The sequence below is a fragment of the Neovison vison genome, chromosome 4, assembly GCF_020171115.1.
Source record: "Neovison vison isolate M4711 chromosome 4, ASM_NN_V1, whole genome shotgun sequence".
Lineage (NCBI taxonomy): Eukaryota > Metazoa > Chordata > Mammalia > Carnivora > Mustelidae > Neogale > Neogale vison.
In genome coordinates, this window is record NC_058094.1 from 208806522 (window position 1) to 208814248 (window position 7727).

At 51.2% G+C, this 7727-nt stretch overlaps 1 long non-coding RNA gene across 1 annotated transcript; it reads right to left on the reverse strand.

The window, feature by feature from the left end:
* Positions 1-661: 661 nt before the first annotated feature.
* Positions 662-5277, reverse strand: LOC122904123. Its single transcript, XR_006384157.1, has 3 exons — positions 4662-5277; positions 3754-3895; positions 662-737 (listed from the first exon to the last, which is right to left on the reverse strand). It is a non-coding gene; the product is annotated as an uncharacterized LOC122904123 (long non-coding RNA).
* Between the last annotated feature and the right edge of the window lie 2450 nt (positions 5278-7727).

Genomic DNA, 7727 nt, shown 5'->3' on the forward strand with positions numbered 1-7727 from the left:
GCCCCTCTGGCGCACATTCACCTCCTTTCATCAGGTCCCTACTATAGCCAGGAACTCTTCTCCTACCCTAAATCCCCCCAGGGCCAGACACCAAACCACTAGGGATGCCCCTGGAGCCAGAGCCACTGAAACTGCCCCCACTATCCCCTCCTCAGCCTGCCCAGTGCGCCTACCCTGCCTCGTCTATTCCTTCCAGCAAAACCCCAATAAAGGCTCTGGCCCGTGCTTTCCCCTCACTCCTGACGACGAGGCCTGAGTGGCAGTGTGCCCCTGCTCTTGGGAACCGTGACAAAGTTGTGCTGCTGTTGTTATTGACTGGATTTAGTGGTTTCGTCGGGAAAAGCCAGGATTACAGTGGATTTAAGAGTTGGCACTGGGGCCCGTCTTCTTGCCAAAGGCAGGCATGACCGTGACCGAGCGCTGGTTGCCCTGCATCCACTGCTTGGCTCAGCCTGTCATCTTTTTTTCCTGTTTGGCCACCTTGGGAGTCCGCCCTCTGACTCGGCCAGCCTGCGCCAGGGATCCACGGACATTCCTCCAAGCGTGTGGCCGGCTCCTTCCAGGCCGGCCAGAGCCTCCGCTCCACGCTGACCCAGGGTAGCCTCAGCCCCTCCAGGCGCGCCTGCCAGGAGCACGACTGGATCTTCGGAAGTGATGCCCTCCGGTGAGGCCGTCTCCTCGCCAGTCACCTCCAGGGTGAGTACAAAGACCAGAACCACAGCCACGGAAGCCGCTACCTTGAAGACAGAGTCAAGAAAGAGAGCAAAGTACTTTAGCCATGCCAATCATCTCCCGATCCGTTGGCCTGAATAAAAGCAAAAATCCTGGGTTCGTTTGCAGGAAGACGTCTGGAGCTTGGTCTCCTCCCTGGGGCTCTCCTCCAGCTCCTCCTCCTCCTCCTACGGCAGAGCTCCTCTGGCGCAGCTCCTGCCTCTTCCACCCCTCCCCTCCAGCCCACGGCCAGGCCTGGGTCCTGCAGAGGCCAGCCTTGCACCAGATCAAGGACAGGACCTTGCCCTCACTTCCTCCATTTTCCTCAGGGCAGAAGGGCTGGAATCTACCACAGATCCGGAGAGAACCCATTTGCCTCCAACCAACTTTTTCCAACCACAGGGTGTGGCACTCCTTCCTGTGAAGTTGAATCCCCTGAGGCTGTGTATTTGGCGGGCAGGCTGGGGGTGGGGGGGCCAGGAACTCTGGGCTCCTGGCCTGTCCTAGCTCTCCAGGCCCTCGAGGGACCAGTGCGTGGCTTTCCAGCCCAGGGCCCCTGGGGCACCAGTCCTCTGTCCTGCCTCTTCATCCCCACTGTACAGTTAATGTCCCCCAGGAACCGTCAGCGTCTTCTGGTCTTGTCTCTCAGCTGACCACCTGTGATTTGGAATGTAAGTACGAGTAAGGACGTGACCACACACAGGATGCTGGTGACACTGACCCAGTTGACAGAGCATGTGATGTGAGCCAGGTCTTCAATCGTGGAGTCACCGCACAGATGACTGTGGCTGGAGCAGGAGGGTGGCTCCGGGAGGAAAAGGTTGGGTGGAAGCTCCAGCTGGAGAAAGGGCTGTAGGCTGGGCCGGAGGGCTGGTGGGTCCAGCAGAGGGGCTCTCGGGGTGGGCTGGGGTGGGGAGGGTGTGTTCTGGATCCTGGATCAGCGTGGGGGCAGCCGGGGGAGGAGGGGAGGAGGAAGCCTGAGGAGGTGCTGCAGGACACAGGTGGAGATGGGCCCCTGAACAGGGGTTAGTGGGGGAGAGGGACCCCACAGATGTTTTGGGGCAGGGGGAATGGATCCTTGTCATAGAAGGAGTGCTTTGGCAGAGTTTCTGGATTCTCTGGTTTTAAAAGAATCACTCACTAAGCTATCTGCTGTCACGTGCTAAATGCTGCCCTTTCGACTCCTGCTGGGGCTTTGCAGAACTTTTAGGAAACTCCTGACACCGCCACCTACTTAGGTGAGCCGTGATCCCCATTCCAAATGGCTGGAGGCCCATGAACTTTGGAGTTGCTCCCAAATCCTCACACCCTTGACTACTTAATTTGTGAATTCCCAAAGACCTCCTACAGTATCTTCAAGATTTCATGATCGGGGCACCTGGGTGGCTCAGTGGGTTAAAGCCCCTGCCCTCAGCTCAGGTCATGATCTCAGGGTCCTGGGATCGAGCCCCACATCGGGCTTTCTGCTCAGTGGGGAGCCAGCTTCCTCCTCTGTCTGCCTGCCTTTCTGCCTACTTGTGATCTCTGTCAATAAATAAATAAAATCTTAAAAAAAAAAAAAGATTTCACGATCACCTGGGATGTAAACAGGAAGGTGGTGTCGATCTACTTCTGATTTTCAGCCCAGGGAGCTAGGAGGGTGGAGGCTTGACCTTGAGCGCTCTGAGGACGGCCAGGGTGATATTTACATGGGCAGCGGGGAGGAGAAGCCTGACAGGCTCTCCAACCCTGTACCTCACGCTCTTCCTGAGGGAACATGGGGGCGTGGGCCAAGCTTAGAGTTCCTTTCTGGGGGTGAAACTTAAGAATCAAAATGTGACAGAAGACACTGGCCTACTAGAGAAAGCAAACAACACAAGGCATTTGTAGCAAGGGTGGCTGAAGACTGGGAACACCCCCAAAGCAGCTGACATATTCAGACCAGAACCTCAGGGAGACACCGGGGTATCTATCTAGCTGAGTATCTGTGCTCCGGCTGATGCCGGCCAGCTCTCCGGCTGTGGAAGCTGCCGGGCGACGGCTGTCTCTGCTCACCCCACCCCGTCCCCACCTCCCCAGCCCTACGCGTGAGGAAGAGCTGGTCTTTGACCAAATTCCGCCTCAGACAGACTTTCTTCTAACCTCTCTCAGCCTGGACTTGCGCTCTCTCACTATTTTGTGTATCCCACCCCCTACACACATTATTTGTAATAATTATTTTTTGTTCAGGCTTTTCCACGTAAAGCAGTTTACATTCATCTTCCCGTGACCTGACAAAAACTATGTGAGGAGGGCACACCAGTAGTGGTAGGACTACCTTTTTCCAAGTAAGGGAAGTGAGCCCAGAGGGCTGGGGACTGGCCCAAGGTCACACCAGCCAGGATCCATATTTGAGCCTCGGTCCTCTGACTCCTTATCAATGCCCTTGACTCCAATACCCATGAGTAAGTTAATGGCATTTTACCTGTTTTAAAGTATCTCCACATTTATGCCTCTGCCATACCCGGACCACCTGTGCACCCATCCAACCCTCTGATCTGTCTGCTGCTCATTCCTCCAACCTCCCAACCTGCTGAAAGTCTACTTATCCCTCAAGACGTAGCTTAAACATCACCTCCTCATAACGGCTTTCCTCCTCACTCAGGGAGAAGCAATCGTATCTTCATTCAAAGTCCGGGACAGGTGCACCTGTTCCATGTGTGTCTAGGACATGGATCCACACCCAGCCGCAGGGGAGCCCACGAGAGCGAGTGCCTGTTTAGCTTCTGGAGCGGGAGGCAGGCTCTACCTGCTGTTGAGGGCGCCTAAGACAAGGAATGCCCCCCACCCGGAGAAAGGGTATTCAGGAGCCGGGCAGTGGAGAGGAACGACAGAGCCCACTGGAGCTCCCGCGTCTGGCTGCTTGGTAACATCATCAGTAATTCTCCCCATTCTTACACCGTGAAAATGAAAATGCTGTCACGGACACAATGACACTATCCCGTGTATGATCAAGTGTGTGTGTATCCTCCCCCCCTCGCCCCAGCCTCACTCCCCAAAAAGGGAAACAACCCAGAGTCTTACCAGTGCCTACTTCCACTTCCGGTCGAGGATTTCCAGGAGGTGCGCATCGTCCTCTTGCCCCTCTAACCCAGCGCTGCATAACCTTCTTCCACCCCAAGGTCTCTTTGTAAAACAGCTATTCTGTAACATCCTCTTTACTACCCTGGAAAATGAAATTCAGAGGTGAAATCTCCTGTGTACTGTGTAGTAAAGGGGACATAAATAAGTAACTTACAAAAAATTAAAATTCATTCAAATAAGTAAATACCCAGGCACGACCCATCTAGGTGTCCTGTTGCTACTATAAGAATGCAGTCAGACCGCTACCAGGTGGCTGGCTGGCTTCCACCTTCCACCTCCCACTCAAAAGTAAGTCAGGACAGTGTATTCAAACCGGGGTTACGCGGCTTCTGAGAGACTCAGTTTCACCCGGTGTTATGCCCCCTAGCGGCGGTGCTGTAGGGAACGACTGCACTGAGGTCTTACAGGGCACACAGTTCTAGAAGCCTCTGTGCCTGGCTACTCAGTATTGGCACCAGGTGGGAGCGTGTTGGAACACCGATTCTCAAGCCCTGCCTCCCATCTATTTAACAAGATCCTCAGTTTATCTGCATATAAAGTAAAGGCCGAGAAGCCTGGGGGACAGGGTAAGGGAGGAGGCCAGCTGTTTTCACATAATAAATCTTTTTCGATATGGCCATCTGGAGGTTCTCTTTACAGGAACTGCCCTAGACCAAGAAGGTATTAGCTTAGGATTTAGCCAGGAAAACAGAAACCACTGAAAGCACCTTGAATAGAGGGAATTCAAGGCAAGGATTGATTACACGTGTGACGGAAGACTTGGCTGGGAAGCCAAGCAGGCAGGGGTCCGCGGCGGCAGGAAGCACACTGCCCCAGTCCTCAAGGGGACAAAGAGAGGAGGGGCGTACCTGGAACCCAGTGTTCTTCAGTGGAAGCTGGTGTGACAGAGGAAGCTCTTTTGCTGCCAGAGACCTCACCGGAGGCAGAGAGTGGGGAGGAGAACCCCCCCAGGTTCCCCCCGCCTCCCGTCTTCCAGCTTCTGCACAGTGTCTCCCGCTGGCCACATTGAGTCCGAAGTCAGTGGACCTGGGAGGCGTGGAAACAGCCTTCTGGAAGCAGCCCTTGTCTATCACAGGGCGGAGCAGGAGGAGAGCAAGGAACAGCACGCCCGACAGGCCCGGAACTGGCACAAAGGCCAAGAGCTCTTTACCGAAAGAATCACTTTTGAAAGAAGTACTCTTTTAAGATACTTCTCTCCAGAGTCCTCCACCTTGCCATGATGACTGCTCCGGAAAGTGCCCCCGCAGTCTCAGACACTTCAAGAAGTGGCCCATCTGGGTCAAGTGACAGAGCTGCGCTCCCTGCCGCCACCACCACGTGACCCCAAGCTCTGCCCTGTGTCATGGCAGTGCCCCCGCTGTCTCTGGGGGACAACACAAGAACTTTTGGTGTCGTGCCTGCCTGCCCTCCCCCACCTGCACCCAGTCACTCGGCTTGAACTGCACCCCTACAGCCACGGTGATCCCCCCCGTTCCTCGCAAAGCCCAGCCCTGACCTTGAGGATCGGAAACCTGGAGACTCTCCATTTTCCTCCTTCAAGGTAAGTGGATAATCAGAAAATGAGAAGAAAACCCGTTTTTACTCCTCATCTGCCCTCTCCGCAAAGGGGACATGCTCCTTGGTGGGTCAGGAATCTGGGGGCATTCCCCCCAACAAGCCTGGCCAGAGGCTGCTTCAGTTTTACAACCTGCTACACACCTTTGGCAGACCTGCTTCTTCTTCTTCTTCTTCTTTTTTCTTTTTCTTTTTCTAACACTAATAAGGCACATTGAGAAAGTATGGAAAAGTAAAGCAGAAAAAAAATCCACCTATAATCCTGCCACCCAGAGGCAGTGCCTATTAACATTTTGATACATTTCCTTTCCAGATTTTAAATGAATTTTTCTGCAGCTGAGATCATACTCGTATACATAATTTCAGGCTCTGATTTTTTTTTCACTTGTTACAATATTTTCCTATATCATTAAAACTTGGTCAACAAAAGGAACATTTTTTCCATATTAGTTTTTTTTTTTAAATTATAGAAGTAACCCACGCTCACCGTAAAGAATTAGAAAATTCAGAATTATATAGAGGACAAGCCAAAATTTTCCCTTCCCTCCTTCTTCCCCCCTCGCCCCCAATGCCTCAGAGGTAAACCACTTTCAACAGTTTGCCTTCTATCCTTACAGATGTTTCTCTACGATTCAGACAAGACAGCTTTTTTTTCTTTTAAAGATTTTATTTATTTATTTGACAGACAGAGATCACAAGTAGGCAGAGAGAGAGGAGGAAGCAGGATCCCTGCTGAGCAGAGAGCCCGATGTAGGGCTCTATCCCAGGACCCTGGAATCATGACCTGAGCCACAGGCAGAGGCTTTAACCCACTGAGCCACCCAGGCACCCCCTAAGACAGCTTTTTAACTAATGACCCCACCACTAGCTTTTTCGTGTCACAGTGTAGGTTGGAGATATTTCCCTACTGGTGCATAGAGATCTGCATTTTAAGAAAGCTGCCCAAATAGTTCATCTACAGAAGTACCATAATTGGCTTTGCCGTTCCTCTGTTAGCAGATACTTACGATGGTTCGATCACCTGTACAATAGTCTTTATATATAGGCACGAGCATTTCTCCTGGAGGGTGTCCTAGAAGTACAGTTGTGTGACAAACTGGGTGTACATCCCAACGCTGTGGGAGATGCTGGAAATCGCCTCCCCTTTAGAAGGTTCTAACTATGACAGCCCCACCCATGGTTGCTTGGCTGTGAAAACTTGCCGTGGTTGTGGGCCAGTGTGTTGTCTGGTAACCCATAGGTTGCCAGTTGGTTGAGGACCCAACAGTCTTGGGTTCAAATCCTCACTCTGCCACTAACTAGCTCTGTGGTCTTTGCTGAGTGGCTTACTGGGTCTTTGTGCTATAGTTTTCTCATTGATAAAGTGAAAATGATGATGACAACTGTCCTTTCTACTGGAACTTACTTAAGTCTTCCCCTATTGTTGTGCATTTAAATGGCTGAAATTCTTTTAACAGGCTTTCTTCAAAGGGCTTTATCAGTTTTTCCCTTTAACTGGACACCTTTTAAAGGTTTAAATGTTTATTTAATAGTCAAAACACCTGGGGTGTTCAGCTGGTGGAACATGTGGCTCTTGATGTTGGGTTGTGCATTCAAGCTCCACACTGGGTGTAGAGAGTACTTTTTAAAAAATGTTTAAACAAGTTAACAGTAAGAAATACCTATGACGGGCGCCTGGGTGGCTCAGTGGGTTGGACTGCTGCCTTCGGCTCAGGTCATGATCTCAGGGTCCTGGGATCGAGTCCCGCATCGGGCTCTCTGCTCAGCAGGGAGCCTGCTTCCTCCTCTCTCTCTCTCTGCCTACTTGTGATCTCTCTCTGTCAAATAAATCAATAAAATCTTTAAAAAAAAAAAAAAAAAGAAATACCTATGACCCCTGTCATGTCAATACAACACATTTTTCTTTTTTTCAAGATCTGAGTAAGTCTTTGTTTTTTAGAAACTGATTTCCAGGAAGGCTAAAAAGCAATACCAGGGGGTGTGGGTGCAGAATTAGATGTAGTCATTCAAAGCATTCAGTTAAGAATATGATGGAGAGCCTGGGTGGCTCAGTCAGTTAAGCATCCAACTCTTGATTTCAGCACAGGTCATGACCTCACGGTTGAGACTGAGCTCCACGTCAGGCTCTCTACTCAGCAGACGGGGAAGGGTATCTAGTTACAATTCTCCCTCCTTCTCCTTCTGCCCCTCCCTGCTTGTTTTCTCTTTTTCTCTCTCTCTCTCAGAAAAGAAAAAAAAAAAAAAATATATATATATATATATGGCAATATAGGGGTGCCTGGCTGGCTCAGTTGGTGGAGCATGTGATTCTTGATTTCATGCTTCAGTTCGAGCCCCATCCTGGGTATAGAGATTACTTA